This window comes from Hyaena hyaena, unplaced genomic scaffold, assembly GCF_003009895.1.
Source record: "Hyaena hyaena isolate Hyena2069 unplaced genomic scaffold, ASM300989v1 scaffold_192, whole genome shotgun sequence".
NCBI classification, from domain to species: Eukaryota; Metazoa; Chordata; class Mammalia; order Carnivora; family Hyaenidae; genus Hyaena; species Hyaena hyaena.
In genome coordinates this window covers 96,138-108,276 of record NW_024080825.1, presented here as the reverse complement: position 1 = coordinate 108,276, position 12,139 = coordinate 96,138, and the positions used below count along the sequence as shown (strand labels likewise).

The 12,139-nt window shown below is 42.0% G+C and overlaps 1 long non-coding RNA gene across 1 annotated transcript; it reads left to right on the top strand.

The window, feature by feature from the left end:
- Window positions 1-2,410: 2,410 nt before the first annotated feature.
- LOC120237888 lies at window positions 2,411-3,903 on the top strand. The gene is made up of 2 exons (XR_005530073.1): window positions 2,411-2,682; window positions 2,802-3,903. It is a non-coding gene; the product is annotated as an uncharacterized LOC120237888 (long non-coding RNA).
- The last annotated feature ends 8,236 nt before the right edge of the window (window positions 3,904-12,139 follow it).

Genomic DNA, 12,139 nt, shown 5'->3' with positions numbered 1-12,139 from the left:
TTTGTTTTGTGAGAGAGAGAGAGACAGCCTGAGCAGGGGAGGGTCAGAGAGAGAGGGAGATGCAGAATCTGAAACAGGCTCCAGGCTCTGAGGTGGCTGTCAGCACACAGTCCAACATGGGACTCGAACCCACAAACTGTGAGATCATGACCTGAGCCGAAGTCAGACGCTTAACCAGCTGAGCCACCAGGGGCCCTTACTCTCTCTCTCTTCAAATAAATAAGGGGCTCAGTCGGTTAAGCAACTGACTTCGACTCAGGTCATGATCTCAGGGTTTGTGGGTTCGAGCCCCGTATTGGGCTCTGTGCTGACAGCTCAGAGCCTGGAGCCTGCTTCAGATTCTGTGTCTCCCTCTCTCTCTGACCCTCCCCCATTTGTGCTCTGTCTCTCTCTCTCTCAAAAATAAGTAAACATTTAAAAAATTTTTAAATAAAATAATTTAAAAAATTTAAAAACCCAAATACATTAGCAGAAGAGAGGTGTGATAGATGTAGTATCAGCCATCAAATCTTTCCTGTACTGGTCACAATTAAGTACCCAGTAACTCTGTTAATTCAAAACATAACATATACACAGTCTCGTTCTCTGATACAGTCCACTCACATATCATTGCAGTGGATTTTTATTTTATTTCTCATCTGTTTTCTTAGTTGTGTATCTTCTTTAAGTGCCCATGTGGAGGCTTAACATATTCTCTATGAAACTACTCACTATGGCAGTAAAATCAGGTAAGTCTCATCCATGAGGGCTTAGTTATTGAAGCACCAAAGGATGTCATTCTAAAACATTGACCGTATGTGGAAGTCACATGACATGGACCCGGAGGACTCACATGACTAGTTATGTTCCTGTAGACTATATTGTTGGTAAAGCTACTTCATCTTTCAGTAAAACCATTATAAACTCACCCTAGAACACAAAAATTCATTTGTGCTAGAAAGTTATTATCAAGTGCTGGAGGGTCAGAACTACATTTGCTAACATTGTTCCATTAAAAATGTTTCCTATCAGTGATAGCATATTTTTTCAGATGGGTGGGCCAACTGTAGTTCTGCTCTAAATCTCTGCTTTCTATCAGTCCCCCAAGCATTTTCTGATTATGGCCTTTAACAAAGTTTGCAACCATGGTGAATGCAGGTCTGTGTTGAAGTATGTATATAAATGCATTTGCAAATGGGTTTAGACCTTTTTGTGAAAAAGGCCTCAAGTCTCCTAAATAGAAAAATCTTCACGTAAATCAGAACTGACTCAAGAGTTTGGAAAATGGTACAGGGCTTAGTGACCTTATATCAAACCACAGCCAAGGCCACATTTTAACACGTCCCCATTCCCAGATTAATTTTATTTCTGTCACCCTCTTCACCTCTGAAATTCCTTCTATTTGGCAAAATCAGTTCCATTGACGAGAACAAACACATTTTGACTTCTGCCCCTGATGCTACCCTGTGTGCCTTGATGAAAAATACAGTTTTAGTTTTCGGCCCTGCACCTGAGAGACGTGCGAGTGGAATGAAATGAATTACGCCCCCTCTTTTCCCCGAAGCCCCAGGTTTTCCTAAGAGAACGCCCATATGACATATGCCAGTACATTTAGGCCTGAGGGCTCCTCAAAGCTGTGCCCATTTTCTTGCAGAGGATCAGTCTGGTCTCTTTTTAGATAAGCGGACCTGCATGTGAATGCTACCTTGGTGCCAGAGCCTTTCCTGGGGAAAAGGCCGGGCCTTCCTCACCTGCAGCCAACACCTCTCCTTCCCGGGCAGGGCCTTGCAGCGGCGCCGCGCGTCCAGCAGATGGAGCCGCAGCTGAATTTTCGTGAGGGGCTCTCTACACTGTAGAAGAGTCTGGAATAAACAGGAAGGGGTATTTTTGTTGTTTTTTAAGCATTCTAAATTTCAACATCTATTGCCTTCTTTGTCGGGTCAGATGCCCTTTTTATTGAACTAGGTTGAAATGCGTTAGAAGTTTAAAAAAAAAAAAACCGTGATTATGCAATCCCAAATACATGTTTTTTAAGGACTTCCAACCTTTCAAAGGGCCAAAGAAGCAAGTTTTAAAGTAGCATAAACTGTCATAAGAGTATAGTTATGTCAGAGTATAGTAACGTCAGAAACATTAGCAGGCAGTGCTGGGTAAAGAAAGACTGCCTCAGAAAAACACCAGAAAGGAGGGTAGAGAGCAGGGAAGCCTCCCCAGGCCGCGGCGGAAGTGACCTCCGAGCTGGGCGGTGGCAGCCGCGGGCGCCGCGAAAAACAGCGCCGCCTGCTGGTGAAAAGGGAAACAGCTCAGATCTCGCCGGAGGCTGCGGCATCGCCACGGCGACCGCTTGGACCGAGCCAACATTCCAAAGTCCGTTGCCCTCAGGATGCTGCAGAATATACCCCCACCCAACGAAACTGAAAGTAATGGGCACAACCCGAGCAGCTTTTCTGTCGAGAAGGGAAACCTACAGGACCGTTATGGTTTAGGGAACACAGTGTTTCAAAGGGTTTGACTGTTTTTAATGCTTCCTGGAGCTAAAAGAGATCATTGCTATTTAAGATGGTCCTAAAAAAGAGTGAAAATAGAACCTGATAGAAGTTCTCTTTCATTTATCCTATGCTGCTTTATTTACAAAATATGATAAGAGGTTATCAGAAGCAAATTGGAAAAAAAACCCAAACGGGCAAGGGACTGAGTTTCAAGGTGATTGTGCTTATCATTTCCATAATGGCCCCTCATTTTTATTCCAGGGTTGTTGCAGTGCTGTTTCTTGAGTCCCTCCTCCTCTCCCCACTTCCCTTTTCTCTCTACTCATTTGACAGGAGCCTCCGCAATCATCTGCTTAGAACACGTCATCATCATCCACTGGGAGAGAGCTGTGGCACCACCTTTCTCCCCCTATGGCTGAAGCCCACAGACGGAAGATGAGGAGTTGTGCTTCTGCGCTGCAGCCGCGCGACTGCCGGCAACTGTAACTTGCAAGATGATGCCCAAGTGCAGCTTCCCCTTTTTATGCTGCACAGAACTTTATGCTGCCCTTCTTGAAGCTGATGCTTTCTCCTTTAGAGCTATGTCCTTCACATTGCACAGATGATGTGTTGAGTCCCTTCCACACGCAGAGATTCAGGGCAATGAGTGTAAAAGCCACACATCTCTGTTTTTCTTCTAGTAAGGGAGTAAAGATCCATAGGTGGACGGTTTCATTTGGATTAGTCATGCTGTTTATCAGGTCCCTGTCCTCTGACATGAAAATTCCCATCTCCCATCGGGGTATAGCTGTAGGCATAAATTATAGGCTCTGGTTCAAAACAGGGCCCTCTCTTTTGTCCAGCAGCACCAGAAACACACTAATTAGGGACCTTGCTGGAACAGAAGGCTTCTTGAGGGTCCTGGAAAAGGAAGGTTGGGTCCCCAAGTCCTGTACATGATCACTTGGCCTGTAGCCTTCACAATCTGGATCCAACCAGATGAGCACTGAGAGCTCAGTGTTTGGAGCACAAAGAAGAACAATGAATATATAGTAATTTAGTGGATCAGGGACAGAATCCAAGAGGAAGCCTGACATTTGTTTATCAGTAGAGAAACAGAAGTAAAGGAGGGAATGTCTCCCTAAGTGCTACTGTGTTATAAAAGTGTCCTCTAGAGAGAGGCTACATGAACAGGGCAGCTGATAACATTAATAGTGTGCTCTGAACACTGCTGAACCAAGCGGTACTAAACTAATGGGCAGGGATACAGCTCTAAGCCTTTCCTGCCACAACCCTCAGAGGGAGTTGGCTCAGACAAAGCAAAGCAGCTTCTCCCTCGGTTCTCTTTGTTCTTCCTTGGAAAATGGGCTCTCTCTCAAGTCTCATACCCCAGGTGCTTTCCCCTCTTATACAAGGGCAAAATAAAGTAATCGCCAATAATGATTTGGACAGCATATTTTTGGAGCCCTGAACTCTGTGAAATGCAAGGTCGAATTGTTTTTAGAATTCTAATGTGCTGTACATTTTAATTCTGGGTTTATGGGGGAAATTTTCAGAAAGGTGCCCCTCTTTATCAAATAATAAAGAGATCGCCTTCAGAAAGGGATAGTGGAGACAGTGTTTTGAATCCCACTTAACCTAACAACTACATGCGCTGCACCTTATGCTTAAGAATCTCTTTCTCACAGGGCTTATGATTTAATGAGCAAATTCCTTTGTCTGCTAAGAAATCCCTTCAACAGTGTAAAAAAAAAAGGCTCTCTGAGAAATCACACCTTTTTATACTATAAGTGACTTTTTCCTAATAAGAATGATTTTTAACATAACTCCTTTAAAAGTAAGGACCTTCAGAATGGTCCATTCCAGATTTAAGTGTGGAATTAAGACAAAGGATGCTTGTTCTCATATCAGAAATAGGCATGCCACTCCCCAAGCACTCATAGCATCTGCTGGCTCGACTCGTTCTTAAACCAAAAGCCACACATGGCCTCTGTGCTTGACAACTGAGGTGGCCTTTTATGTCCAGTTGGAACTTCAGTTTGGGCCCACAGAAAATGGGTTCTAGGGGTCCCAGAAAGCTTACTGGGCTGAGAAGGACAAGGCTGACATTTTGGAAATATTATAGGTTTACTTCTTGGGAACTTCCTCCCCAAAATAAATACTTTAAGGTCTTTTAGGACCTTAGCATCCTCAGGCTCTTTATAACAGTTCCTATATTTTTGGGATTTTATCTGCTCACTAAATATCGGCTATTTTGTCCTCCCTTTTTACTCAGTCAAGACTTAGGCTGAGTAAAGAGCAGCTCCTCTCTGCCAGTTCCTGGTGACTTCATTCTTTCCAGCTCTTTCCAGAGGGTATGAGAGCAACCCCCAGCCAGGAGACTGGCCCTGTGTTAGCAGCTTATTTAATGCTCCAGTTCCACAGGTGAGGCACAGATGAGCTTCTAAAATAATCCTGGGGGCACCTGGGTGGCTCAGTCGCTTAAGCATCCGACTCTTGATTTTGGCTCAGGTCATGATCTCACAATTCGTAAGTTCAAGCCCCATGCTGGGTTCTGCGCCTGCCCCTCCTTGGCTTGTGCATGTGAGCTCTCTCAAAACTTAAACATAAAAAAAGTTAAATAATTCTGAAGCTAGATAAGGAATGAATAAGCAGGTGTACATACATATACCTTTGTAATTAACAGAAAAATTTGAGAAAATAGTCACTGGGCATGTATATTCATACTACTACCCTGGGTGTATGTTGTTATTGGTTACCCAGACTGCATATGACATAATGCCTTTCATCTGACGGGTCCTTTTCTGTGTTAACCTGGTATATTAACCTACTTCAGTTTAATAGCCGTAAGCATTTTGGGGGCAAGAGCCCTGTCATGCACTTCCTTTATGTTTTACACAGTACCTGGCAGGGTATTAGACATGCAGTAGGTGCTCAGGAAAGAGCTGCTTAAAAAAAAAAATTTAAAAAGTATGGACTAAAGGAATGATGAATGGCTGTGCTTTAATCCTGAGATTAGGCCTGCCTTTACTGTCACATCTGAGGAAACTCGACAGTGAGATTTCACACTGGAATATGGAAGTGGAGATATTAAGCTTCTCTGGCTGATAACGATAACAGCAGCTGGCTTTCCTATATGCCAGAAACTACATAAGTACTTCATGTACATTATCTCATTTATACTTCACCACAGGCTAAGTTTACTGTTACTACTGCCCTTATTTTACCTCTGACAAAACATTACCTAAGCAACAAAACTAATAAATAACCTCATCAGGACTTGAATCCGGAGATAAGTCCGTCTCCAAAAGCCACGTTTTCAGGCACACTGATGTTCCAGAATATCTAATAACATATGGAGCTCCATTTACTCACAACACAATGTCTGAGGTGGGAGGGAAAGAGGGAGAAGAGGGTAAGCAAACAATTCATAACTCACAGGTCTCAGTCTGCACAGTTTTGATGCTCCTTCCTGGGTACTATCCATTTAATCCTCACAGCACTGTCAAGTATGTTACTACTATCTCTTATATATAAGGAATGTAGCTCTGAGAACAGGTGGGTTTAAAAAAACAATGACAAAATGTTAAAATTCAGAGGCTGAGAGGTAACAAAACTGCAGATAGGTAACATGGTTCCTACCCTAGGCCCTTCCCTCTGCTCAGAGTGCACGTTAGGTGCTTGCTACATCCTCTTCCTTACTAGTTAGCACTCAGTCGGCTAGAAAGCTTATGCCCACCTCTACCTGCCCCATTAATACAAATATGGTTAATGTTGATTTGATGTGACAGTAAGTCATTTCAAAAGCAGACGCAAGGTAGAGAGGAAACAGTAAAAGTGACAATGCATGGAATGCTATGTGACAATTAAAAAGAATGAGTTACGGGGCGCCTGGGTGGCTCGGTCCTTTGAGTGTCCGATTTCTGCTCAGGTCATGATCTCACAGCTGATGAGTTTGAGCCCCACATTGGGCTCTGTGCTGACAGCTCGGAGCCTGGAGCCTGGCTGGGGTTCTGTGTCTCCCTCTCTCTCTGCTCTTCCCCCCTGTTCATGCTCTGCCGCTCTCTCTCAAAAATAAGTAAACATTAAAAAAAATTTTTTTAATGAGTTACATTTAAACAGACTGCCACAAAATGATCTCCACTGGCATAGGAAGTTGAAAAAAATAAGGGCCAACTGCAGAATAAAAAATACAGCAGGGTACCATATATGTTTTTAAAAGACACAAAACAATATGATACACACACACACACACACACACACACACACACACACCTATGCAAAGACACATAGACAACAGTTGGTTATACCCCAAATTGATAACTGATTTTCCTGGGAGTGGAGAACTAGGTCTGGGGTGAGGTGGGTAGCATTGGCTGACTTGATCTTTTTTACAAGATAATTTATTCAAATAACATGCATGTAAAAGAAAAACAAAGAAGGAAAGATTAGAAAAGAAACAAGCAATGCTGCTAGAGAAGAAAAGATTAGCAACACGCAAGTAAAGTGCCATCAGTGGTACAAACACTGCAAACTAAAATCTACTGCTCATTCCTGTTCATGAGAGACCAGTGGATTAGAAGAGAGTTCTCATGTTGGCATTATTATTATGAATTGGATGATTTTAAAAATGCAATGTCTCCCAATTCTAGCAGAAATACAGTGCATTAGACCTGGAAGCAGACAGCCGAAGTTCAAGGCCTGACTCTGCATTTCTCTGTAACCTTGGGTTAATTTCTCAGGGCCTTACTTTCTTATCTGTAGAGTGAAGATAAGAGTAAGATATTTCATAGGGCGCTTCAAGGATCAAGTGAGATAATACACAAGAAAGAATAGCAAAATCACGCAGACTGACATTTAGAACTTAGAAATTATGTTTGTGTTTATTACCTCCCATTCTTTCTCTCCCACTTTAGAGAATTCTGCTTTCTCACACCTTTAAGTATGCCCCACACTGAGGCAGAGTTAAATGAACAAACCATCAGTCTTCAATATAATATTTGCTGATAACAGGCCTCCATTATTTGAGACTATAGATTATGTACATGCATAGTTTTTAAGCTTCAATAATGTGCATCCATGTATTTATTTTAAGGAATGTATTTATTTGATTCATTTATAAAATATACCCTTTACCTGCAAATCCTATTTTTGATGCAAGAACTAAAATATTCAAATCAGAGACAGCATTTAAAGGATGAGCCAAAAATGTAATTAAAAATTTTTTTGCATCTTAAATGTGCTTATTTGTGGTCCTGCTAAAATTTCAAGCTGTTCTGAAATTTCGAGAATCCAATTATAAGCCTTACAATAAAAAGGGCTTCAAAAGTAATAAAAGAAATACTAATGCCACCAATATAATTAAACACGAAGGAGAAACATGAACAAATTAATAAATATCACTTCCATGCACACAGCACCGCGCCGTGCCAACAACCCATGATGTAACTATTTTAAATTACAACCTCACCTTTGAAACAGAGCCAGGTTCTCTACTTTTGCTGGATGTGCCTGTGTTAAAAAGCGCAGGGACCTGAAGATTTCTGGCGAAGTAAAGAAGGATCCAGGTGAAGTTGTTTTGCAGTTTGATTTCGGAAAGGATCCATGTGAAGGAACCAATTCTGAGCACACAAAGCCCACGTCCCTCCCAAGCTCCTCCACCCCATTAAACTGGGCTGTCATTTCAGAGCTAGGCACCCATTGTTCACTTGTGCTACTCTAATTAGACTTGACAGATTGCTCTTTCTAGCTAGACTGCCTATTGCCAAGAACAGAGAGAAGAGGTGAGGCTGACCTTGTCATTACGCCCTTGGGATCAGTGGCCCTCCCCCCATCCTAGTCCACCAAGAAAGGTATCCCAGCAGCTCTGATCTGTTCCCCTTCTCCTCCAGCCTCCTTCTTACATGCCCCTGGCAGTCTCAGCACCACTGAAATGTCTTTCAGTACTGTGAGATTCAAGCCCTAGTCTGTGGGAGTGGAATTAAGTGTGCTCTAGTATCTTTCATATTAATACTCTGAACCTTGTTTTTCTATTTTTTTCTTCAGGCCTGGTGGGAAAAAACAGACCAGCTTTTCTTTTTTTATGATTTTTTAAAAAGTCTATTTATTTATTTTGAGAGAGAGGAATGGGGAGGGGCAAGAGAGAGAGAATTCCAAGCAGGCTCTGCATTGTCAGTGCAGAGCCAGACACTGGGCTCAAACCCATAAATCATGAGATCATGACTGGAGCCGAAACCGAGACTCAGATGCTCAACTGACTGAGCCACCCAGGTGCTCCCAGACCAGCTTTTCTGAAGGGATGGATACTGTAGTCCCACCCAGGAGCCAGGAAATATTGATTGTTTAATGAGACAACTCTGGAAAGATTCAGGCCCTGACATTACCTACATGTGTCTGAAGCAAATCCTTTGCCACACTGCCCTCAGTTTCCATATCTGTAAAATGCCATCAATACTTCTTGAACCTTTGACATATCAAAAACATGTTATACTGGCATTATATAAAAATTAGATAATAAAATGGTAGAGCTAGAAATGATCTTAGAGATCATCTAGTCTAATATCTTCATTTGGAAGATTAAAAAACCGAGGCCAGGGATATCTGTGTGGCTCAGTCAGTTGAGCATCTGACTCCTGATTTTGGCTCAAGTTATGATCCCAAGGTCATGGGATCAAGTCCCAACATCAGACTCCTCGCTGAGCATGGAGCCTGCTTAGAATTCTTTCTTTCTCTCCCTCTGCCCCTTTCCTGTGTTCACACACTCTCTAAAAACAAAGAAACAAACAAACAAAAAACAAAAAAAAAACCCCAAAAAACAAAAAAACAAAAAACCCACAGAGGCCAAAAGAGGGAGGTGACATTCACAGTGTCATGAAAATAGTTCTCAGACTTTAAACATCTGACACTGAATAATAGCTTGCTAACTAACTTTGTCACTAGGCTGCTATTTCCCAGTTTATCCTATGCCTATCATATTGGCCAAGAAAGCAACTTTCTTTCTCTGAGGAAGGAATTCTCCTCACCCAAGAACTACATTTTCAGAAATGCTTTCCTTTACTGAGAATCCAGTGGTCTTGTAATAAATGGATCCTGACTCACCCAGTGCTACATGCCTCTTACAGGGGCATGGGATGGGACTCAACAGACTTCAGGTTTGGGGCCTGGCTCTCAAATAGGAGTCACCCTGTCCTTGACCTAAGTCTGGCTATAGTCATAGCCTCAAGAGCTGTAAGCAGGAGACACTATTAGAAATTTCTCTTTGGGGGGCGCCTGGGTGGCTTAGTCGGTTAAGCGTCCGACTTTCGCTTAGGTCATGATCTCGCGGTTCGTGGGTTCGAGCCCCGCATCGGGCTCTGTGCTGACTGCCAGCTCAGAGCCTGGAGCCTGTTTCAGAGTCTGTGACTCCCTCTCTCTCTGACCCTCCCCTGCTCATGCTGTCTCTCTCTCTCTCTCCTAGAAATAAATAAAAATATTAAAAAAAAAAAAAAAGAAATTTCTCTTTGGAACATATCTAGTGCTTCCTAGTTTGTAACATAAACCCACTCATTTATTGTTCATTCACTTACCTACAAATATTTATTAAGAGCTCATTTTTTGTTAAGCCCATGAGGGCTGATAAGACGACTAAAATGAGTAGTACCCAGCACCAAGGAGCCTCAGAAGGAGCCAGCATGTAAACATTTATGTGCATGGGAGCAGCGGGGTCAGGGTGGAAGGAGGAGGCCATCGATTTTCCTTGGTTGGGATTTAAGGAATTAAAGAAACATAAAGGAGATGATACTTGAAATGAACTTTGGGAAATGAGGGCTATTTTCCAAGTGGAAGTTAGGAGGATACATGGCATTCAGACAGAGTGAGCCTGTTGTTTGGGGGAAAACAATGTTTTGACCTGCATAATATGAGGAAGCATCAACCTATATGAGATTGGACATCTTGGCCTTTATGATAGGTCTTTGTGATTCAGATGGGGCTCCCCCCAACCCTGGGATCAGGATGGAGGACAAGTCACAGGCCTAAATTAGCCACTCATTGTCCCATTCCTATGGCCTTCCTGATTGATTTGGGTGAGATATGCTCTAAGCCTTGCAAAGTAGATCTCAAGACTTTAATCTTTAAAGTTACTGGAAGAGGGGTTCTCTCTCTCTCTCTCTCAATCTGTCTCTCTCTGCTGGACATGGAATCAATAGGGTGCAGGGCTGCTACAGTCACTTTCATACCACAAGGGACAAGCCTGTTTGAGATTGAAGGCAGTACCTGGAGGGAACACAACCAAGAGAAAGACTGAGAGAAACAGGGTCCTGGTGATGAAAGCAGAACTGCATTCTGCCGTACCTGGAAACAAAACTATTGCTTGTTAGTTTGTGTTGGGTTTTCTGTTGTTTTCAACAAAATCATCTTAACTGATACAATATTTATGGGCATCTGGTGCACTGCTTGACACATGAGACTGTTTAATAAATGTATGTTTAATAGAGAAATAAGTTGTTAGGAAGAGCAATTATTTATCTCTATAGGGCAATTTGGCAATATGTATTTACAACTTTAAAAAAGATCATCTTTCCAAAGATGGATGGTGGTGATAGCTGTCCAGCAATGTGAATATACTTAATGGCACTGAACTATACACTTAAAGATGGTTAAAATGTAAACTTATGTCATATATTTTGCCACAATAAAAAATGAATAAAAGACAAAAAAATCATCATTAGACTAGAAATAAAGGCTTATAGTCCAGTTAACAAATGAAAACATAGGGGGCACCTGGGTGGCCCAGTAAGTTGAGTGCGGACTTTGGCTCAAGTCATGATCTCACAACTTGTGAGTTTGAGCCCCACGTCAGGCTCTGTGCTGACAGCTCGGAGCCTGGAGTCTGCTTCAGATTCTGTGTCTCCCTCTCTCTCTGCCCCTCCCCCAATTACACTGTCTCTCTCAAAAACAAACATTAAAAAAAAGAGTATACTTATCTTTAAAAAAAAAAAAAAGAAAACATAGGGACAGAAAAGCTTGTTGCACTATACCAGTAATACTAGTAATCATCTCTACTTTTAGAAAATGTATCATAGGGAAATAGATAAGTATACAAAGTTAGTTTCTCTGAACATTACTGATAACATCATTAGGGACTGGGTAATAAAATCATGATATATTCAAGTAATGGAATATTATACAGTCATTAAATTGATAAAGTAGATTCATATGCTACTTAGGAACATATATATCAGAATGCTAGAGATATTGGAATTATATTAATATCAAATAGTTTCGCAAAAATAAGGAAAGACTTCTTATAAGATTTATGAATTAGATGGGGTAGCTTAGTCAGTTAAGCAACTGACTTTGACTCAGGTTATGATCTTGTGGTTTGTGAGTTCAAGCCCCATGTCTGGCTTGAATATTGAAATGTTTATTTTGAGAGAGAGCAAGCATGAGTGGGGGGAGGGGTAAAGAGAGACAGAGATACAGGTTCTGAAGCAGGCTCCAGGCTCTGAGTTGTCAGCACAGAGCCTGACATGGGGCTCGAACCCATGAACCATGAAATCATGACTGAAGTCAGTCGCCCAACCAACTGAGCCATGCAGGTGCCCCTAAAAATTTAATTTATGAATTGGAGCCAAATAATTGGATGGAAGTACATCATTCAGTAAGTGGTAGGAGGTAAACTGCTCACTCAGAAAGAACTTACTGTGTATCAC